General features: G+C 41.8%; 15 non-coding genes across 15 annotated transcripts; all 15 read left to right on the top strand.

Moving 5' to 3' along the window:
* Window positions 1–215: 215 nt before the first annotated feature.
* Window positions 216–322, top strand: LOC128518160 (U6 spliceosomal RNA). The gene has a single exon (XR_008357619.1). It is a non-coding gene; the product is annotated as a U6 spliceosomal RNA (small nuclear RNA).
* A 1,333-nt stretch (window positions 323–1,655) lies between these two features.
* Window positions 1,656–1,762, top strand: LOC128518159 (U6 spliceosomal RNA). The gene has a single exon (XR_008357618.1). It is a non-coding gene; the product is annotated as a U6 spliceosomal RNA (small nuclear RNA).
* A 1,333-nt stretch (window positions 1,763–3,095) lies between these two features.
* Window positions 3,096–3,202, top strand: LOC128518195 (U6 spliceosomal RNA). The gene has a single exon (XR_008357653.1). It is a non-coding gene; the product is annotated as a U6 spliceosomal RNA (small nuclear RNA).
* Window positions 3,203–4,535: 1,333 nt separating this feature from the next.
* On the top strand, window positions 4,536–4,642 carry LOC128518158 (U6 spliceosomal RNA). Its single transcript, XR_008357617.1, has one exon. It is a non-coding gene; the product is annotated as a U6 spliceosomal RNA (small nuclear RNA).
* A 1,333-nt stretch (window positions 4,643–5,975) lies between these two features.
* LOC128518157 (U6 spliceosomal RNA) lies at window positions 5,976–6,082 on the top strand. The gene has a single exon (XR_008357616.1). It is a non-coding gene; the product is annotated as a U6 spliceosomal RNA (small nuclear RNA).
* Window positions 6,083–7,359: 1,277 nt separating this feature from the next.
* LOC128518156 (U6 spliceosomal RNA) lies at window positions 7,360–7,466 on the top strand. Its single transcript, XR_008357615.1, has one exon. It is a non-coding gene; the product is annotated as a U6 spliceosomal RNA (small nuclear RNA).
* Window positions 7,467–8,799: 1,333 nt separating this feature from the next.
* Window positions 8,800–8,906, top strand: LOC128518155 (U6 spliceosomal RNA). Its single transcript, XR_008357614.1, has one exon. It is a non-coding gene; the product is annotated as a U6 spliceosomal RNA (small nuclear RNA).
* A 1,333-nt stretch (window positions 8,907–10,239) lies between these two features.
* Window positions 10,240–10,346, top strand: LOC128518153 (U6 spliceosomal RNA). Its single transcript, XR_008357612.1, has one exon. It is a non-coding gene; the product is annotated as a U6 spliceosomal RNA (small nuclear RNA).
* A 1,277-nt stretch (window positions 10,347–11,623) lies between these two features.
* Window positions 11,624–11,730, top strand: LOC128518151 (U6 spliceosomal RNA). Its single transcript, XR_008357611.1, has one exon. It is a non-coding gene; the product is annotated as a U6 spliceosomal RNA (small nuclear RNA).
* A 1,333-nt stretch (window positions 11,731–13,063) lies between these two features.
* Window positions 13,064–13,170, top strand: LOC128518150 (U6 spliceosomal RNA). Its single transcript, XR_008357610.1, has one exon. It is a non-coding gene; the product is annotated as a U6 spliceosomal RNA (small nuclear RNA).
* A 1,277-nt stretch (window positions 13,171–14,447) lies between these two features.
* Window positions 14,448–14,554, top strand: LOC128518149 (U6 spliceosomal RNA). The gene has a single exon (XR_008357609.1). It is a non-coding gene; the product is annotated as a U6 spliceosomal RNA (small nuclear RNA).
* Window positions 14,555–15,887: 1,333 nt separating this feature from the next.
* On the top strand, window positions 15,888–15,994 carry LOC128518148 (U6 spliceosomal RNA). Its single transcript, XR_008357608.1, has one exon. It is a non-coding gene; the product is annotated as a U6 spliceosomal RNA (small nuclear RNA).
* Window positions 15,995–17,327: 1,333 nt separating this feature from the next.
* On the top strand, window positions 17,328–17,434 carry LOC128518147 (U6 spliceosomal RNA). The gene has a single exon (XR_008357607.1). It is a non-coding gene; the product is annotated as a U6 spliceosomal RNA (small nuclear RNA).
* Window positions 17,435–18,711: 1,277 nt separating this feature from the next.
* On the top strand, window positions 18,712–18,818 carry LOC128518146 (U6 spliceosomal RNA). Its single transcript, XR_008357606.1, has one exon. It is a non-coding gene; the product is annotated as a U6 spliceosomal RNA (small nuclear RNA).
* A 1,333-nt stretch (window positions 18,819–20,151) lies between these two features.
* Window positions 20,152–20,258, top strand: LOC128518145 (U6 spliceosomal RNA). Its single transcript, XR_008357605.1, has one exon. It is a non-coding gene; the product is annotated as a U6 spliceosomal RNA (small nuclear RNA).
* The last annotated feature ends 2,575 nt before the right edge of the window (window positions 20,259–22,833 follow it).

The raw sequence follows: 22,833 nt of genomic DNA, 5'->3' as shown, positions 1-22,833 counted from the left end.
TCTGATACATTAAATAAAAAAAGTTAAACATTTTATAGTGTTTAATGGTTTACTGGGGCAATAAGCATGCCTGTAAAGATTGTGTAACATGGTTGTATTCAGATCGGTGCTGCAAATCTACGGGGAAAACCTATGTGGGTCTATTCTACTCGCCATGAACAGTACATGTGGAAAGGGCCCTCCACACTTATAGGGGCCCGTGACAAGCCGAGTTCGTGGGTGCTACGGCCCCGCATATACTAAAATTGGAACGATACAGAGAAGATTAGCATGGCCCCTGCGCAAGGATGACACGCAAAATCGTGAAGCGTTACCATATTTTTAATCACTTGTAGAAATAACCCTAATTAAATCTACTAAACCCCTAAAAACACTTCCAAACCCTAAGAAAAATGCATTTTAACCAGTTAGAAACAACTAGAATCCAAGCCACTCTGACTTCAATTTACTGTGTTGAAAGAAGACCATAGGGACCCGACATTACATTTTATGCCAGTACAACAAGCCATTGCTGAGATATTGCCTCAAATTGTGGAATTTCAAATTCGTTTTAGGAAATTTGGAGAAAGAAGAATCAGGATTTGATGTGGATTGGTTTAAAAGGTATGAGCAATTTTACTCATTTGTGAATTATAGCACCCCCTAGAGGTACATTTAGACATAACCTCTTGGAGTGGATTTGTGAATTTTAGCATCCCCTAGAGGTACATTTAGACATAACCTCTTGGAGTGCATTAGGTTATGTACCCACACCCATGTACAAAGTTTGTACAAACATTGTTGCCAAAGATTTGCCCCAGTTACTGATTGTTGACTTTAATATCTATTTTTTGTCATCAACAAGCATTTCTTTATGTTACTAATCAGAGAAACTTACTGTGTGATTTAAATTATTTCCACAACATTAAATATTATTAAACATTGCAGTTGATGATGAGCCTCCGTGACAGGCTAACAATATAACTTCAAAGGTGACGCTGCCTACTGCCTTCCCTTACAAACACATGCCAAAAGTAAAGGATTCCCAACGGCCAAACCCCAGCCACTGGCGGCAGTGCCAGAAGCAAACTCAGATAAAATAGGAGAGTTGAATCCGAAAGGGCATCCGGCATAAAACCTGTGCCAAAGTTGTGTGCAGATTGGATGGTCTGCTGTGGCGACCCCTCGATAGAAACGGAAAAATGACAGTTCTGTTACCCTTTTGTAAATCACAAAGATATAACAGTGATGCAGAAAAGCATTGTTAGCTTTACCAAATTTGTTATAGGCTATCAACTAATGAGTAATAAATACTGAAGGGTTATGTACACATGCAGAGCCACGGGGTGGGGGAAGGGTGTGACCATGAGAACAAAGGACAGAGTACTTGATCACACAGTGGACAAATTAGAACGCCAGCACGTGCCTGATTCTCCATACTCCCAGCATGCACCTCTGCAGTCTGATACATTAAATAAAAAAAGTTAAACATTTTATAGTGTTTAATGGTTTACTGGGGCAATAAGCATGCCTGTAAAGTTTGTGTAACATGGTTGTATTCAGATCGGTGCTGCAAATCTACGGGGAAAACCTATGTGGGTCTATTCTACTCGCCATGAACAGTACATGTGGAAAGGGCCCTCCACACTTATAGGGGCCCGTGACAAGCCGAGTTCGTGGGTGCTACGGCCCCGCATATACTAAAATTGGAACGATACAGAGAAGATTAGCATGGCCCCTGCGCAAGGATGACACGCAAAATCGTGAAGCGTTACCATATTTTTAATCACTTGTAGAAATAACCCTAATTAAATCTACTAAACCCCTAAAAACACTTCCAAACCCTAAGAAAAATGCATTTTAACCAGTTAGAAACAACTAGAATCCAAGCCACTCTGACTTCAATTTACTGTGTTGAAAGAAGACCATAGGGACCCGACATTACATTTTATGCCAGTACAACAAGCCATTGCTGAGATATTGCCTCAAATTGTGGAATTTCAAATTCGTTTTAGGAAATTTGGAGAAAGAAGAATCAGGATTTGATGTGGATTGGTTTAAAAGGTATGAGCAATTTTACTCATTTGTGAATTATAGCACCCCCTAGAGGTACATTTAGACATAACCTCTTGGAGTGGATTTGTGAATTTTAGCATCCCCTAGAGGTACATTTAGACATAACCTCTTGGAGTGCATTAGGTTATGTACCCACACCCATGTACAAAGTTTGTACAAACATTGTTGCCAAAGATTTGCCCCAGTTACTGATTGTTGACTTTAATATCTATTTTTTGTCATCAACAAGCATTTCTTTATGTTACTAATCAGAGAAACTTACTGTGTGATTTAAATTATTTCCACAACATTAAATATTATTAAACATTGCAGTTGATGATGAGCCTCCGTGACAGGCTAACAATATAACTTCAAAGGTGACGCTGCCTACTGCCTTCCCTTACAAACACATGCCAAAAGTAAAGGATTCCCAACGGCCAAACCCCAGCCACTGGCGGCAGTGCCAGAAGCAAACTCAGATAAAATAGGAGAGTTGAATCCGAAAGGGCATCCGGCATAAAACCTGTGCCAAAGTTGTGTGCAGATTGGATGGTCTGCTGTGGCGACCCCTCGATAGAAACGGAAAAATGACAGTTCTGTTACCCTTTTGTAAATCACAAAGATATAACAGTGATGCAGAAAAGCATTGTTAGCTTTACCAAATTTGTTATAGGCTATCAACTAATGAGTAATAAATACTGAAGGGTTATGTACACATGCAGAGCCACGGGGTGGGGGAAGGGTGTGACCATGAGAACAAAGGACAGAGTACTTGATCACACAGTGGACAAATTAGAACGCCAGCACGTGCCTGATTCTCCATACTCCCAGCATGCACCTCTGCAGTCTGATACATTAAATAAAAAAAGTTAAACATTTTATAGTGTTTAATGGTTTACTGGGGCAATAAGCATGCCTGTAAAGATTGTGTAACATGGTTGTATTCAGATCGGTGCTGCAAATCTACGGGGAAAACCTATGTGGGTCTATTCTACTCGCCATGAACAGTACATGTGGAAAGGGCCCTCCACACTTATAGGGGCCCGTGACAAGCCGAGTTCGTGGGTGCTACGGCCCTGCATATACTAAAATTGGAACGATACAGAGAAGATTAGCATGGCCCCTGCGCAAGGATGACACGCAAAATCGTGAAGCGTTACCATATTTTTAATCACTTGTAGAAATAACCCTAATTAAATCTACTAAACCCCTAAAAACACTTCCAAACCCTAAGAAAAATGCATTTTAACCAGTTAGAAACAACTAGAATCCAAGCCACTCTGACTTCAATTTACTGTGTTGAAAGAAGACCATAGGGACCCGACATTACATTTTATGCCAGTACAACAAGCCATTGCTGAGATATTGCTTCAAATTGTGGAATTTCAAATTCATTTTAGGAAATTTGGAGAAAGAAGAATCAGGATTTGATGTCGATTGGTTTAAAAGGTATGAGCAATTTTACTCATTTGTGAATTATAGCACCCCCTAGAGGTACATTTAGACATAACCTCTTGGAGTGGATTTGTGAATTTTAGCATCCCCTAGAGGTACATTTAGACATAACCTCTTGGAGTGCATTAGGTTATGTACCCACACCCATGTACAAAGTTTGTACAAACATTGTTGCCAAAGATTTGCCCCAGTTACTGATTGTTGACTTTAATATCTATTTTTTGTCATCAACAAGCATTTCTTTATGTTACTAATCAGAGAAACTTACTGTGTGATTTAAATTATTTCAACAACATTAAATATTACTGAACATTGCAGTTGATGATGAGCCTCCGTGACAGGCTGACAATATAACTTCAAAGGTGACGCTGCCTACTGCCTTCGCTTACAAACACATGCCAAAAGTAAAGGATTCCCAACGGCCAAACCCCAGCCACTGGAGGCAGTGCCAGAAGCAAACTCAGATAAAATAGGAGAGTTGCATCCGAAAGGGCATCCGGCATAAAACCTGTGCCAAAGTTGTGTGCAGATTGGATGGTCTGCTGTGGCGACCCCTCGATAGAAACGGAAAAATGACAGTTCTGTTACCCTTTTGTAAATCACAAAGATATAACAGTGATGCAGAAAAGCATTGTTAGCTTTACCAAATTTGTTATAGGCTATCAACTAATGAGTAATAATTACTGAAGGGTTATGTACACATGCAGAGCCACGGGGTGGGGGAAGGGTGTGACCATGAGAACAAAGGACAGAGTACTTGATCACACAGTGGACAAATTAGAACGCCAGCACGTGCCTGATTCTCCATACTCCCAGCATGCACCTCTGCAGTCTGAGACATTAAATAAAATAAGTTAAACATTTTATAGAGTTTAATGGTTTACTGGGGCAATAAGCATGCCTGTAAAGATTGTGTAACATGGTTGTATTCAGATCGGTGCTGCAAATCTACGGGGAAAACCTATGTGGGTCTATTCTACTCGCCATGAACAGTACATGTGGAAAGGGCCCTCCACACTTATAGGGGCCCGTGACAAGCCGAGTTCGTGGGTGCTACGGCCCCGCATATACTAAAATTGGAACGATACAGAGAAGATTAGCATGGCCCCTGCGCAAGGATGACACGCAAAATCGTGAAGCGTTACCATATTTTTAATCACTTGTAGAAATAACCCTAATTAAATCTACTAAACCCCTAAAAACACTTCCAAACCCTAAGAAAAATGCATTTTAACCAGTTAGAAACAACTAGAATCCAAGCCACTCTGACTTCAATTTACTGTGTTGAAAGAAGACCATAGGGACCCGACATTACATTTTATGCCAGTACAACAAGCCATTGCTGAGATATTGCTTCAAATTGTGGAATTTCAAATTCATTTTAGGAAATTTGGAGAAAGAAGAATCAGGATTTGATGTCGATTGGTTTAAAAGGTATGAGCAATTTTACTCATTTGTGAATTATAGCACCCCCTAGAGGTACATTTAGACATAACCTCTTGGAGTGGATTTGTGAATTTTAGCATCCCCTAGAGGTACATTTAGACATAACCTCTTGGAGTGCATTAGGTTATGTACCCACACCCATGTACAAAGTTTGTACAAACATTGTTGCCAAAGATTTGCCCCAGTTACTGATTGTTGACTTTAATATCTATTTTTTGTCATCAACAAGCATTTCTTTATGTTACTAATCAGAGAAACTTACTGTGTGATTTAAATTATTTCAACAACATTAAATATTACTGAACATTGCAGTTGATGATGAGCCTCCGTGACAGGCTGACAATATAACTTCAAAGGTGACGCTGCCTACTGCCTTCGCTTACAAACACATGCCAAAAGTAAAGGATTCCCAACGGCCAAACCCCAGCCACTGGAGGCAGTGCCAGAAGCAAACTCAGATAAAATAGGAGAGTTGCATCCGAAAGGGCATCCGGCATAAAACCTGTGCCAAAGTTGTGTGCAGATTGGATGGTCTGCTGTGGCGACCCCTCGATAGAAACGGAAAAATGACAGTTCTGTTACCCTTTTGTAAATCACAAAGATATAACAGTGATGCAGAAAAGCATTGTTAGCTTTACCAAATTTGTTATAGGCTATCAACTAATGAGTAATAATTACTGAAGGGTTATGTACACATGCAGAGCCACGGGGTGGGGGAAGGGTGTGACCATGAGAACAAAGGACAGAGTACTTGATCACACAGTGGACAAATTAGAACGCCAGCACGTGCCTGATTCTCCATACTCCCAGCATGCACCTCTGCAGTCTGAGACATTAAATAAAATAAGTTAAACATTTTATAGAGTTTAATGGTTTACTGGGGCAATAAGCATGCCTGTAAAGATTGTGTAACATGGTTGTATTCAGATCGGTGCTGCAAATCTACGGGGAAAACCTATGTGGGTCTATTCTACTCGCCATGAACAGTACATGTGGAAAGGGCCCTCCACACTTATAGGGGCCCGTGACAAGCCGAGTTCGTGGGTGCTACGGCCCCGCATATACTAAAATTGGAACGATACAGAGAAGATTAGCATGGCCCCTGCGCAAGGATGACACGCAAAATCGTGAAGCGTTACCATATTTTTAATCACTTGTAGAAATAACCCTAATTAAATCTACTAAACCCCTAAAAACACTTCCAAACCCTAAGAAAAATGCATTTTAACCAGTTAGAAACAACTAGAATCCAAGCCACTCTGACTTCAATTTACTGTGTTGAAAGAAGACCATAGGGACCCGACATTACATTTTATGCCAGTACAACAAGCCATTGCTGAGATATTGCTTCAAATTGTGGAATTTCAAATTCGTTTTAGGAAATTTGGAGAAAGAAGAATCAGGATTTGATGTCGATTGGTTTAAAAGGTATGAGCAATTTTACTCATTTGTGAATTATAGCACCCCCTAGAGGTACATTTAGACATAACCTCTTGGAGTGCATTAGGTTATGTACCCACACCCATGTACAAAGTTTGTACAAACATTGTTGCCAAAGATTTGCCCCAGTTACTGATTGTTGACTTTAATATCTATTTTTTGTCATCAACAAGCATTTCTTTATGTTACTAATCAGAGAAACTTACTGTGTGATTTAAATTATTTCCACAACATTAAATATTACTAAACATTGCAGTTGATGATGAGCCTCCGTGACAGGCTGACAATATAACTTCAAAGGTGACGCTGCCTACTGCCTTCGCTTACAAACACATGCCAAAAGTAAAGGATTCCCAACGGCCAAACCCCAGCCACTGGAGGCAGTGCCAGAAGCAAACTCAGATAAAATATAAGAGTTGCATCCGAAAGGGCATCCGGCATAAAACCCGTGCCAAAGTTGTGTGCAGATTGGATGGTCTGCTGTGGCGACCCCTCGATAGAAACGGAAAAATGACAGTTCTGTTACCCTTTTGTAAATCACAAAGATATAACAGTGATGCAGAAAAGCATTGTTAGCTTTACCAAATTTGTTATAGGCTATCAACTAATGAGTAATAATTACTGAAGGGTTATGTACACATGCAGAGCCACGGGGTGGGGGAAGGGTGTGACCATGAGAACAAAGGACAGAGTACTTGATCACACAGTGGACAAATTAGAACGCCAGCACGTGCCTGATTCTCCATACTCCCAGCATGCACCTCTGCAGTCTGAGACATTAAATAAAAAAAGTTAAACATTTTATAGTGTTTAATGGTTTACTGGGGCAATAAGCATGCCTGTAAAGATTGTGTAACATGGTTGTATTCAGATCGGTGCTGCAAATCTACGGGAAAAACCTATGTGGGTCTATTCTACTCGCCATGAACAGTACATGTGGAAAGGGCCCTCCACACTTATAGGGGCCCGTGACAAGCCGAGTTCGTGGGTGCTACGGCCCCGCATATACTAAAATTGGAACGATACAGAGAAGATTAGCATGGCCCCTGCGCAAGGATGACACGCAAAATCGTGAAGCGTTACCATATTTTTAATCACTTGTAGAAATAACCCTAATTAAATCTACTAAACCCCTAAAAACACTTCCAAACACTAAGAAAAATGCATTTTAACCAGTTAGAAACAACTAGAATCCAAGCCACTCTGACTTCAATTTACTGTGTTGAAAGAAGACCATAGGGACCCGACATTACATTTTATGCCAGTACAACAAGCCATTGCTGAGATATTGCTTCAAATTGTGGAATTTCAAATTCATTTTAGGAAATTTGGAGAAAGAAGAATCAGGATTTGATGTCGATTGGTTTAAAAGGTATGAGCAATTTTACTCATTTGTGAATTATAGCACCCCCTAGAGGTACATTTAGACATAACCTCTTGGAGTGGATTTGTGAATTTTAGCATCCCCTAGAGGTACATTTAGACATAACCTCTTGGAGTGCATTAGGTTATGTACCCACACCCATGTACAAAGTTTGTACAAACATTGTTGCCAAAGATTTGCCCCAGTTACTGATTGTTGACTTTAATATCTATTTTTTGTCATCAACAAGCATTTCTTTATGTTACTAATCAGAGAAACTTACTGTGTGATTTAAATTATTTCAACAACATTAAATATTACTGAACATTGCAGTTGATGATGAGCCTCCGTGACAGGCTGACAATATAACTTCAAAGGTGACGCTGCCTACTGCCTTCGCTTACAAACACATGCCAAAAGTAAAGGATTCCCAACGGCCAAACCCCAGCCACTGGAGGCAGTGCCAGAAGCAAACTCAGATAAAATAGGAGAGTTGCATCCGAAAGGGCATCCGGCATAAAACCTGTGCCAAAGTTGTGTGCAGATTGGATGGTCTGCTGTGGCGACCCCTCGATAGAAACGGAAAAATGACAGTTCTGTTACCCTTTTGTAAATCACAAAGATATAACAGTGATGCAGAAAAGCATTGTTAGCTTTACCAAATTTGTTATAGGCTATCAACTAATGAGTAATAATTACTGAAGGGTTATGTACACATGCAGAGCCACGGGGTGGGGGAAGGGTGTGACCATGAGAACAAAGGACAGAGTACTTGATCACACAGTGGACAAATTAGAACGCCAGCACGTGCCTGATTCTCCATACTCCCAGCATGCACCTCTGCAGTCTGAGACATTAAATAAAAAAAGTTAAACATTTTATAGAGTTTAATGGTTTACTGGGGCAATAAGCATGCCTGTAAAGATTGTGTAACATGGTTGTATTCAGATCGGTGCTGCAAATCTACGGGGAAAACCTATGTGGGTCTATTCTACTCGCCATGAACAGTACATGTGGAAAGGGCCCTCCACACTTATAGGGGCCCGTGACAAGCCGAGTTCGTGGGTGCTACGGCCCCGCATATACTAAAATTGGAACGATACAGAGAAGATTAGCATGGCCCCTGCGCAAGGATGACACGCAAAATCGTGAAGCGTTACCATATTTTTAATCACTTGTAGAAATAACCCTAATTAAATCTACTAAACCCCTAAAAACACTTCCAAACCCTAAGAAAAATGCATTTTAACCAGTTAGAAACAACTAGAATCCAAGCCACTCTGACTTCAATTTACTGTGTTGAAAGAAGACCATAGGGACCCGACATTACATTTTATGCCAGTACAACAAGCCATTGCTGAGATATTGCTTCAAATTGTGGAATTTCAAATTCATTTTAGGAAATTTGGAGAAAGAAGAATCAGGATTTGATGTCGATTGGTTTAAAAGGTATGAGCAATTTTACTCATTTGTGAATTATAGCACCCCCTAGAGGTACATTTAGACATAACCTCTTGGAGTGGATTTGTGAATTTTAGCATCCCCTAGAGGTACATTTAGACATAACCTCTTGGAGTGCATTAGGTTATGTACCCACACCCATGTACAAAGTTTGTACAAACATTGTTGCCAAAGATTTGCCCCAGTTACTGATTGTTGACTTTAATATCTATTTTTTGTCATCAACAAGCATTTCTTTATGTTACTAATCAGAGAAACTTACTGTGTGATTTAAATTATTTCAACAACATTAAATATTACTGAACATTGCAGTTGATGATGAGCCTCCGTGACAGGCTGACAATATAACTTCAAAGGTGACGCTGCCTACTGCCTTCGCTTACAAACACATGCCAAAAGTAAAGGATTCCCAACGGCCAAACCCCAGCCACTGGAGGCAGTGCCAGAAGCAAACTCAGATAAAATAGGAGAGTTGCATCCGAAAGGGCATCCGGCATAAAACCTGTGCCAAAGTTGTGTGCAGATTGGATGGTCTGCTGTGGCGACCCCTCGATAGAAACGGAAAAATGACAGTTCTGTTACCCTTTTGTAAATCACAAAGATATAACAGTGATGCAGAAAAGCATTGTTAGCTTTACCAAATTTGTTATAGGCTATCAACTAATGAGTAATAATTACTGAAGGGTTATGTACACATGCAGAGCCACGGGGTGGGGGAAGGGTGTGACCATGAGAACAAAGGACAGAGTACTTGATCACACAGTGGACAAATTAGAACGCCAGCACGTGCCTGATTCTCCATACTCCCAGCATGCACCTCTGCAGTCTGAGACATTAAATAAAATAAGTTAAACATTTTATAGAGTTTAATGGTTTACTGGGGCAATAAGCATGCCTGTAAAGATTGTGTAACATGGTTGTATTCAGATCGGTGCTGCAAATCTACGGGGAAAACCTATGTGGGTCTATTCTACTCGCCATGAACAGTACATGTGGAAAGGGCCCTCCACACTTATAGGGGCCCGTGACAAGCCGAGTTCGTGGGTGCTACGGCCCCGCATATACTAAAATTGGAACGATACAGAGAAGATTAGCATGGCCCCTGCGCAAGGATGACACGCAAAATCGTGAAGCGTTACCATATTTTTAATCACTTGTAGAAATAACCCTAATTAAATCTACTAAACCCCTAAAAACACTTCCAAACCCTAAGAAAAATGCATTTTAACCAGTTAGAAACAACTAGAATCCAAGCCACTCTGACTTCAATTTACTGTGTTGAAAGAAGACCATAGGGACCCGACATTACATTTTATGCCAGTACAACAAGCCATTGCTGAGATATTGCTTCAAATTGTGGAATTTCAAATTCGTTTTAGGAAATTTGGAGAAAGAAGAATCAGGATTTGATGTCGATTGGTTTAAAAGGTATGAGCAATTTTACTCATTTGTGAATTATAGCACCCCCTAGAGGTACATTTAGACATAACCTCTTGGAGTGCATTAGGTTATGTACCCACACCCATGTACAAAGTTTGTACAAACATTGTTGCCAAAGATTTGCCCCAGTTACTGATTGTTGACTTTAATATCTATTTTTTGTCATCAACAAGCATTTCTTTATGTTACTAATCAGAGAAACTTACTGTGTGATTTAAATTATTTCCACAACATTAAATATTACTAAACATTGCAGTTGATGATGAGCCTCCGTGACAGGCTGACAATATAACTTCAAAGGTGACGCTGCCTACTGCCTTCGCTTACAAACACATGCCAAAAGTAAAGGATTCCCAACGGCCAAACCCCAGCCACTGGAGGCAGTGCCAGAAGCAAACTCAGATAAAATATAAGAGTTGCATCCGAAAGGGCATCCGGCATAAAACCTGTGCCAAAGTTGTGTGCAGATTGGATGGTCTGCTGTGGCGACCCCTCGATAGAAACGGAAAAATGACAGTTCTGTTACCCTTTTGTAAATCACAAAGATATAACAGTGATGCAGAAAAGCATTGTTAGCTTTACCAAATTTGTTATAGGCTATCAACTAATGAGTAATAATTACTGAAGGGTTATGTACACATGCAGAGCCACGGGGTGGGGGAAGGGTGTGACCATGAGAACAAAGGACAGAGTACTTGATCACACAGTGGACAAATTAGAACGCCAGCACGTGCCTGATTCTCCATACTCCCAGCATGCACCTCTGCAGTCTGAGACATTAAATAAAAAAAGTTAAACATTTTATAGTGTTTAATGGTTTACTGGGGCAATAAGCATGCCTGTAAAGATTGTGTAACATGGTTGTATTCAGATCGGTGCTGCAAATCTACGGGGAAAACCTATGTGGGTCTATTCTACTCGCCATGAACAGTACATGTGGAAAGGGCCCTCCACACTTATAGGGGCCCGTGACAAGCCGAGTTCGTGGGTGCTACGGCCCCGCATATACTAAAATTGGAACGATACAGAGAAGATTAGCATGGCCCCTGCGCAAGGATGACACGCAAAATCGTGAAGCGTTACCATATTTTTAATCACTTGTAGAAATAACCCTAATTAAATCTACTAAACCCCTAAAAACACTTCCAAACACTAAGAAAAATGCATTTTAACCAGTTAGAAACAACTAGAATCCAAGCCACTCTGACTTCAATTTACTGTGTTGAAAGAAGACCATAGGGACCCGACATTACATTTTATGCCAGTACAACAAGCCATTGCTGAGATATTGCTTCAAATTGTGGAATTTCAAATTCATTTTAGGAAATTTGGAGAAAGAAGAATCAGGATTTGATGTCGATTGGTTTAAAAGGTATGAGCAATTTTACTCATTTGTGAATTATAGCACCCCCTAGAGGTACATTTAGACATAACCTCTTGGAGTGGATTTGTGAATTTTAGCATCCCCTAGAGGTACATTTAGACATAACCTCTTGGAGTGCATTAGGTTATGTACCCACACCCATGTACAAAGTTTGTACAAACATTGTTGCCAAAGATTTGCCCCAGTTACTGATTGTTGACTTTAATATCTATTTTTTGTCATCAACAAGCATTTCTTTATGTTACTAATCAGAGAAACTTACTGTGTGATTTAAATTATTTCAACAACATTAAATATTACTGAACATTGCAGTTGATGATGAGCCTCCGTGACAGGCTGACAATATAACTTCAAAGGTGACGCTGCCTACTGCCTTCGCTTACAAACACATGCCAAAAGTAAAGGATTCCCAACGGCCAAACCCCAGCCACTGGAGGCAGTGCCAGAAGCAAACTCAGATAAAATAGGAGAGTTGCATCCGAAAGGGCATCCGGCATAAAACCTGTGCCAAAGTTGTGTGCAGATTGGATGGTCTGCTGTGGCGACCCCTCGATAGAAACGGAAAAATGACAGTTCTGTTACCCTTTTGTAAATCACAAAGATATAACAGTGATGCAGAAAAGCATTGTTAGCTTTACCAAATTTGTTATAGGCTATCAACTAATGAGTAATAATTACTGAAGGGTTATGTACACATGCAGAGCCACGGGGTGGGGGAAGGGTGTGACCATGAGAACAAAGGACAGAGTACTTGATCACACAGTGGACAAATTAGAACGCCAGCACGTGCCTGATTCTCCATACTCCCAGCATGCACCTCTGCAGTCTGAGACATTAAATAAAAAAAGTTAAACATTTTATAGAGTTTAATGGTTTACTGGGGCAATAAGCATGCCTGTAAAGATTGTGTAACATGGTTGTATTCAGATCGGTGCTGCAAATCTACGGGGAAAACCTATGTGGGTCTATTCTACTCGCCATGAACAGTACATGTGGAAAGGGCCCTCCACACTTATAGGGGCCCGTGACAAGCCGAGTTCGTGGGTGCTACGGCCCCGCATATACTAAAATTGGAACGATACAGAGAAGATTAGCATGGCCCCTGCGCAAGGATGACACGCAAAATCGTGAAGCGTTACCATATTTTTAATCACTTGTAGAAATAACCCTAATTAAATCTACTAAACCCCTAAAAACACTTCCAAACCCTAAGAAAAATGCATTTTAACCAGTTAGAAACAACTAGAATCCAAGCCACTCTGACTTCAATTTACTGTGTTGAAAGAAGACCATAGGGACCCGACATTACATTTTATGCCAGTACAACAAGCCATTGCTGAGATATTGCTTCAAATTGTGGAATTTCAAATTCGTTTTAGGAAATTTGGAGAAAGAAGAATCAGGATTTGATGTCGATTGGTTTAAAAGGTATGAGCAATTTTACTCATTTGTGAATTATAGCACCCCCTAGAGGTACATTTAGACATAACCTCTTGGAGTGCATTAGGTTATGTACCCACACCCATGTACAAAGTTTGTACAAACATTGTTGCCAAAGATTTGCCCCAGTTACTGATTGTTGACTTTAATATCTATTTTTTGTCATCAACAAGCATTTCTTTATGTTACTAATCAGAGAAACTTACTGTGTGATTTAAATTATTTCCACAACATTAAATATTACTAAACATTGCAGTTGATGATGAGCCTCCGTGACAGGCTGACAATATAACTTCAAAGGTGACGCTGCCTACTGCCTTCGCTTACAAACACATGCCAAAAGTAAAGGATTCCCAACGGCCAAACCCCAGCCACTGGAGGCAGTGCCAGAAGCAAACTCAGATAAAATAGGAGAGTTGCATCCGAAAGGGCATCCGGCATAAAACCTGTGCCAAAGTTGTGTGCAGATTGGATGGTCTGCTGTGGCGACCCCTCGATAGAAACGGAAAAATGACAGTTCTGTTACCCTTTTGTAAATCACAAAGATATAACAGTGATGCAGAAAAGCATTGTTAGCTTTACCAAATTTGTTATAGGCGATCAACTAATGAGTAATAATTACTGAAGGGTTATGTACACATGCAGAGCCACGGGGTGGGGGAAGGGTGTGACCATGAGAACAAAGGACAGAGTACTTGATCACACAGTGGACAAATTAGAACGCCAGCACGTGCCTGATTCTCCATACTCCCAGCATGCACCTCTGCAGTCTGAGACATTAAATAAAAAAAGTTAAACATTTTATAGAGTTTAATGGTTTACTGGGGCAATAAGCATGCCTGTAAAGATTGTGTAACATGGTTGTATTCAGATCGGTGCTGCAAATCTACGGGGAAAACCTATGTGGGTCTATTCTACTCGCCATGAACAGTACATGTGGAAAGGGCCCTCCACACTTATAGGGGCCCGTGACAAGCCGAGTTCGTGGGTGCTACGGCCCCGCATATACTAAAATTGGAACGATACAGAGAAGATTAGCATGGCCCCTGCGCAAGGATGACACGCAAAATCGTGAAGCGTTACCATATTTTTAATCACTTGTAGAAATAACCCTAATTAAATCTACTAAACCCCTAAAAACACTTCCAAACCCTAAGAAAAATGCATTTTAACCAGTTAGAAACAACTAGAATCCAAGCCACTCTGACTTCAATTTACTGTGTTGAAAGAAGACCATAGGGACCCGACATTACATTTTATGCCAGTACAACAAGCCATTGCTGAGATATTGCTTCAAATTGTGGAATTTCAAATTCGTTTTAGGAAATTTGGAGAAAGAAGAATCAGGATTTGATGTCGATTGGTTTAAAAGGTATGAGCAATTTTACTCATTTGTGAATTATAGCACCCCCTAGAGGTACATTTAGACATAACCTCTTGGAGTGGATTTGTGAATTTTAGCATCCCCTAGAGGTACATTTAGACATAACCTCTTGGAGTGCATTAGGTTATGTACCCACACCCATGTACAAAGTTTGTACAAACATTGTTGCCAAAGATTTGCCCCAGTTACTGATTGTTGACTTTAATATCTATTTTTTGTCATCAACAAGCATTTCTTTATGTTACTAATCAGAGAAACTTACTGTGTGATTTAAATTATTTCCACAACATTAAATATTATTAAACATTGCAGTTGATGATGAGCCTCCGTGACAGGCTAACAATATAACTTCAAAGGTGACGCTGCCTACTGCCTTCCCTTACAAACACATGCCAAAAGTAAAGGATTCCCAACGGCCAAACCCCAGCCACTGGAGGCAGTGCCAGAAGCAAACTCAGATAAAATATAAGAGTTGCATCCGAAAGGGCATCCGGCATAAAACCTGTGCCAAAGTTGTGTGCAGATTGGATGGTCTGCTGTGGCGACCCCTCGATAGAAACGGAAAAATGACAGTTCTGTTACCCTTTTGTAAATCACAAAGATATAACAGTGATGCAGAAAAGCATTGTTAGCTTAACCAAATTTGTTATAGGCTATCAACTAATGAGTAATAATTACTGAAGGGTTATGTACACATGCAGAGCCACGGGGTGGGGGAAGGGTGTGACCATGAGAACAAAGGACAGAGTACTTGATCACACAGTGGACAAATTAGAACGCCAGCACGTGCCTGATTCTCCATACTCCCAGCATGCACCTCTGCAGTCTGAGACATTAAATAAAAAAAGTTAAACATTTTATAGTGTTTAATGGTTTACTGGGGCAATAAGCATGCCTGTAAAGATTGTGTAACATGGTTGTATTCAGATCGGTGCTGCAAATCTACGGGGAAAACCTATGTGGGTCTATTCTACTCGCCATGAACAGTACATGTGGAAAGGGCCCTCCACACTTATAGGGGCCCGTGACAAGCCGAGTTCGTGGGTGCTACGGCCCCGCATATACTAAAATTGGAACGATACAGAGAAGATTAGCATGGCCCCTGCGCAAGGATGACACGCAAAATCGTGAAGCGTTACCATATTTTTAATCACTTGTAGAAATAACCCTAATTAAATCTACTAAACCCCTAAAAACACTTCTAAACCCTAAGAAAAATGCATTTTAACCAGTTAGAAACAACTAGAATCCAAGCCACTCTGACTTCAATTTACTGTGTTGAAAGAAGACCATAGGGACACGACATTACATTTTATGCCAGTACAACAAGCCATTGCTGAGATATTGCTTCAAATTGTGGAATTTCAAATTCGTTTTAGGAAATTTGGAGAAAGAAGAATCAGGATTTGATGTCGATTGGTTTAAAAGGTATGAGCAATTTTACTCATTTGTGAATTATAGCACCCCCTAGAGGTACATTTAGACATAACCTCTTGGAGTGGATTTGTGAATTTTAGCATCCCCTAGAGGTACATTTAGACATAACCTCTTGGAGTGCATTAGGTTATGTACCCACACCCATGTACAAAGTTTGTACAAACATTGTTGCCAAAGATTTGCCCCAGTTACTGATTGTTGACTTTAATATCTATTTTTTGTCATCAACAAGCATTTCTTTATGTTACTAATCAGAGAAACTTACTGTGTGATTTAAATTATTTCCACAACATTAAATATTATTAAACATTGCAGTTGATGATGAGCCTCCGTGACAGGCTAACAATATAACTTCAAAGGTGACGCTGCCTACTGCCTTCCCTTACAAACACATGCCAAAAGTAAAGGATTCCCAACGGCCAAACCCCAGCCACTGGAGGCAGTGCCAGAAGCAAACTCAGATAAAATAAGAGAGTTGCATCCGAAAGGGCATCCGGCATAAAACCTGTGCCAAAGTTGTGTGCAGATTGGATGGTCTGCTGTGGCGACCCCTCGATAGAAACGGAAAAATGACAGTTCTGTTACCCTTTTGTAAATCACAAAGATATAACAGTGATGCAGAAAAGCATTGTTAGCTTTACCAAATTTGTTATAGGCTATCAACTAATGAGTAATAATTACTGAAGGGTTATGTACACATGCAGAGCCACGGGGTGGGGGAAGGGTGTGACCATGAGAACAAAGGACAGAGTACTTGATCACACAGTGGACAAATTAGAACGCCAGCATGTGCCTGATTCTCCATACTCCCAGCATGCACCTCTGCAGTCTGAGACATTAAATAAAAAAAGTTAAACATTTTATAGTGTTTAATGGTTTACTGGGGCAATAAGCATGCCTGTAAAGATTGTGTAACATGGTTGTATTCAGATCGGTGCTGCAAATCTACGGGGAAAACCTATGTGGGTCTATTCTACTCGCCATGAACAGTACATGTGGAAAGGGCCCTCCACACTTATAGGGGCCCGTGACAAGCCGAGTTCGTGGGTGCTACGGCCCCGCATATACTAAAATTGGAACGATACAGAGAAGATTAGCATGGCCCCTGCGCAAGGATGACACGCAAAATCGTGAAGCGTTACCATATTTTTAATCACTTGTAGAAATAACCCTAATTAAATCTACTAAACCCCTAAAAACACTTCCAAACCCTAAGAAAAATGCATTTTAACCAGTTAGAAACAACTAGAATCCAAGCCACTCTGACTTCAATTTACTGTGTTGAAAGAAGACCATAGGGACCCGACATTACATTTTATGCCAGTACAACAAGCCATTGCTGAGATATTGCTTCAAATTGTGGAATTTCAAATTCGTTTTAGGAAATTTGGAGAAAGAAGAATCAGGATTTGATGTCGATTGGTTTAAAAGGTATGAGCAATTTTACTCATTTGTGAATTATAGCACCCCCTAGAGGTACATTTAGACATAACCTCTTGGAGTGCATTAGGTTATGTACCCACACCCATGTACAAAGTTTGTACAAACATTGTTGCCAAAGATTTGCCCCAGTTACTGATTGTTGACTTTAATATCTATTTTTTGTCATCAACAAGCATTTCTTTATGTTACTATTCAGAGAAACTTACTGTGTGATTTAAATTATTTCCACAACATTAAATATTACTAAACATTGCAGTTGATGATGAGCCTCCGTGACAGGCTGACAATATAACTTCAAAGGTGACGCTGCCTACTGCCTTCGCTTACAAACACATGCCAAAAGTAAAGGATTCCCAACGGCCAAACCCCAGCCACTGGAGGCAGTGCCAGAAGCAAACTCAGATAAAATAGGAGAGTTGCATCCGAAAGGGCATCCGGCATAAAACCTGTGCCAAAGTTGTGTGCAGATTGGATGGTCTGCTGTGGCGACCCCTCGATAGAAACGGAAAAATGACAGTTCTGTTACCCTTTTGTAAATCACAAAGATATAACAGTGATGCAGAAAAGCATTGTTAGCTTTACCAAATTTGTTATAGGCTATCAACTAATGAGTAATAATTACTGAAGGGTTATGTACACATGCAGAGCCACGGGGTGGGGGAAGGGTGTGACCATGAGAACAAAGGACAGAGTACTTGATCACACAGTGGACAAATTAGAACGCCAGCACGTGCCTGATTCTCCATACTCCCAGCATGCACCTCTGCAGTCTGAGACATTAAATAAAAAAAGTTAAACATTTTATAGAGTTTAATGGTTTACTGGGGCAATAAGCATGCCTGTAAAGATTGTGTAACATGGTTGTATTCAGATCGGTGCTGCAAATCTACGGGGAAAACCTATGTGGGTCTATTCTACTCGCCATGAACAGTACATGTGGAAAGGGCCCTCCACACTTATAGGGGCCCGTGACAAGCCGAGTTCGTGGGTGCTACGGCCCCGCATATACTAAAATTGGAACGATACAGAGAAGATTAGCATGGCCCCTGCGCAAGGATGACACGCAAAATCGTGAAGCGTTACCATATTTTTAATCACTTGTAGAAATAACCCTAATTAAATCTACTAAACCCCTAAAAACACTTCCAAACCCTAAGAAAAATGCATTTTAACCAGTTAGAAACAACTAGAATCCAAGCCACTCTGACTTCAATTTACTGTGTTGAAAGAAGACCATAGGGACCCGACATTACATTTTATGCCAGTACAACAAGCCATTGCTGAGATATTGCTTCAAATTGTGGAATTTCAAATTCGTTTTAGGAAATTTGGAGAAAGAAGAATCAGGATTTGATGTCGATTGGTTTAAAAGGTATGAGCAATTTTACTCATTTGTGAATTATAGCACCCCCTAGAGGTACATTTAGACATAACCTCTTGGAGTGGATTTGTGAATTTTAGCATCCCCTAGAGGTACATTTAGACATAACCTCTTGGAGTGCATTAGGTTATGTACCCACACCCATGTACAAAGTTTGTACAAACATTGTTGCCAAAGATTTGCCCCAGTTACTGATTGTTGACTTTAATATCTATTTTTTGTCATCAACAAGCATTTCTTTATGTTACTAATCAGAGAAACTTACTGTGTGATTTAAATTATTTCCACAACATTAAATATTACTAAACATTGCAGTTGATGATGAGCCTCCGTGACAGGCTGACAATATAACTTCAAAGGTGACGCTGCCTACTGCCTTCGCTTACAAACACATGCCAAAAGTAAAGGATTCCCAACGGCCAAACCCCAGCCACTGGAGGCAGTGCCAGAAGCAAACTCAGATAAAATATAAGAGTTGCATCCGAAAGGGCATCCGGCATAAAACCTGTGCCAAAGTTGTGTGCAGATTGGATGGTCTGCTGTGGCGACCCCTCGATAGAAACGGAAAAATGACAGTTCTGTTACCCTTTTGTAAATCACAAAGATATAACAGTGATGCAGAAAAGCATTGTTAGCTTTACCAAATTTGTTATAGGCTATCAACTAATGAGTAATAATTACTGAAGGGTTATGTACACATGCAGAGCCACGGGGTGGGGGAAGGGTGTGACCATGAGAACAAAGGACAGAGTACTTGATCACACAGTGGACAAATTAGAACGCCAGCACGTGCCTGATTCTCCATACTCCCAGCATGCACCTCTGCAGTCTGAGACATTAAATAAAAAAAGTTAAACATTTTATAGTGTTTAATGGTTTACTGGGGCAATAAGCATGCCTGTAAAGATTGTGTAACATGGTTGTATTCAGATCGGTGCTGCAAATCTACGGGGAAAACCTATGTGGGTCTATTCTACTCGCCATGAACAGTACATGTGGAAAGGGCCCTCCACACTTATAGGGGCCCGTGACAAGCCGAGTTCGTGGGTGCTACGGCCCCGCATATACTAAAATTGGAACGATACAGAGAAGATTAGCATGGCCCCTGCGCAAGGATGACACGCAAAATCGTGAAGCGTTACCATATTTTTAATCACTTGTAGAAATAACCCTAATTAAAATTCGTTTTAAGAAAATTTGGAGAAAGAAGAATCAGGATTTGATGTGGATTGGTTTAAAAGGTATGAGCAATTTTACTCATTTGTGAATTATAGCACCCCCTAGAGGTACATTTAGACATAACCTCTTGGAGTGGATTTGTGAATTTTAGCATCCCCTAGAGGTACATTTAGACATAACCTCTTGGAGTGCATTAGGTTATGTACCCACACCCATGTACAAAGTTTGTACAAACATTGTTGCCAAAGATTTGCCCCAGTTACTGATTGTTGACTTTAATATCTATTTTTTGTCATCAACAAGCATTTCTTTATGTTACTAATCAGAGAAACTTACTGTGTGATTTAAATTATTTCCACAACATTAATGTTACGTGGTGCGGTATGGAGAGCCGCACCACGAGATGTTATATTGGGTTATAAGAGCCCTGACGCAGGGCTTTAGAGGAAATCAGTGAAATAGGAGGCTGTGAGAGTGCTTGTGATACGCACGGAAGACCTTCCCGTTTGGAGATAGCGTGGGATTATTAATTAAGAGAACTTAAAATGAAACAAATGAAAACTAATAACACAAAATAAACAGAGCTCCGCCGTCTACGTGAGAATGGACGGGGCTCTGGAAAACAAAACAAAAACTATATCCTCTCGGGGCGTTCGCCCTTACCAAGGATTTATGAGGAGAGAGGGGTTGTGTTTTATGCACACTTTATACTTTACCCAAGAGCGCACGCTACACGGCTGCGTGACGCTCTCTCTCTCTCTCGCTCTCTCGCCGGCGTCTTAAGGAGGCAGAGGCTGGGGCTTTGCCTCTGTCTTTACTTGCGCGCTTTTCTTTTTCTTTCTTTCTTTCTTTCTTTGTCTGTCTTGGCCCTGATACCTTACCGGTGCTACCTAATATTCGCACGAAGTGCGGAGGTATCAGGGCCCTTATATAGACATGCTGCCAGGTGCGGCTCATTCAGGCTAATTGCCTGACGGCGGCGTTGCCTGGCAGCCGTGTGCATAAATGGCCGCGTCTTTGCCTGTTCAGAACCCCGCATGGTAGCAACCTGCGAATCTGCCCGTTCTGAACAGTTTAACAGCGGCTCTGCCTTTTGCGCGAGCCGCATCGTTACAGTACCCCCCCCTCTACGGACGGCTCCCGACGTCCGAGAGTCAATCTGGACCCCACAAAACTCTTTAGTAGGTTTGGGGTCCAGTTTATCCTGAGCGCGGAGGGCTCGATCGCCCAGGCTCTTAACACCAAGTCTGGAGCTCCGCTGCTCGGTCACCTTGGGTGGGTATATGGGGGGGAATATGGTGCGTGATGTACGCCGGCTTGGTACGGGCCTATGATGCGGTTTAACATCCCAGTAGCCTTGAGGGGCAGTAGTAGGGGCTACTGGGGCAGGGGGCGCTGGAACTGGGGTTTGGGTGCCCTTAAGGCAGCTTTGGGCGCACTGACATCCCCAGCTCATAACAGAGCGGGTCGACCAGTCAATGCGAGGGTTGTGATGTTGAAGCCAGGGGAGGCCCAGTACTACTCTCTGTTCTGGCACCCGGGTTACCAGAAAAGAAATTTGCTCGGAGTGACGTCCGAGACGTAGTATGATTGGGGCGGTCCTTTGCGTCACGCACCCCGACTTAATTGGCTGGCCAGCCAGGGAGACCAACGGGATGGCAGAAGGGAGCGGGCGGACTGGAATGCCCCAAGCTGCGGCTAGCCTCCCGTCAATAAAATTTCCTGTGGCTCCCGAATCGATGAGCGCCTCTGTTCGGGCTCTCCGGATTCCGGTCCCTGAGAGCGTGGCTGGAAGGAAGAGCCCTGCATGACGGAGTCTTGACTTTTGGGTCCTACCAGACCCCCCCCTCCTGGGGTGACCCTGTCTGTGGCTTGCTGCGCCACGGGCATCACTTGCCACCTGGGAGCCCCATGGGCTGCTACGCTGAGGGGCAAGCCTGGCAACGCCTATCTGCATGGGCTCTCCCATATCTTCCAGCTCTAGTTCTTCAGGCTCAAAATCAGGGATGGGATATGAAGCCTCAGGCTCTGTCTCCATGAGCGGAGGTGAGGCTTTGCGCCTATAGCCGGGGGAGTCACCGGTTCGGCGCTTAGAGCGGCTTTCGTGGGGTGGAGGAGATGTTCCCCGCCTGGAGCCGCCGGAACGTCCGGCCTGACGCTCACGCATGCGGTTATCCACCCGGATGGCTAGCCTATAAAATTCCTCCAGATCCTGTGGAGGATCACGTAAGGCTAGCTCATCCTTTAGTTGCTCGGAGAGCCCTTGGGTATACGCAGCCATAAGGGCTGCGTCATTCCACCCCGAGCTGGCGGCCCGGGTACGAAACTCGACTGTGTAGTCAGCTACCGATCGCCCCTCTTGACGAATAGAAAGGAGGGGCGACACTATACTACTCGCCGTATGCGGATGGTGGAAAGTGGCCCTAAGTGCCTCAACAAAGGCACTTAGGGTGGCGTGTTCAGAGAGGAGGTGCTGCCACACTGCAGTAGCCCACTCTAGTGCTCTGCCTGTGAGCAGAGACACCATAAATGCAACCTTCGCCCGT

Source organism: Clarias gariepinus, chromosome 2 (assembly GCF_024256425.1).
Source record: "Clarias gariepinus isolate MV-2021 ecotype Netherlands chromosome 2, CGAR_prim_01v2, whole genome shotgun sequence".
Classification (NCBI taxonomy): domain Eukaryota; kingdom Metazoa; phylum Chordata; class Actinopteri; order Siluriformes; family Clariidae; genus Clarias; species Clarias gariepinus.
This window is presented reverse-complemented; position numbering and strand designations above follow the sequence as displayed.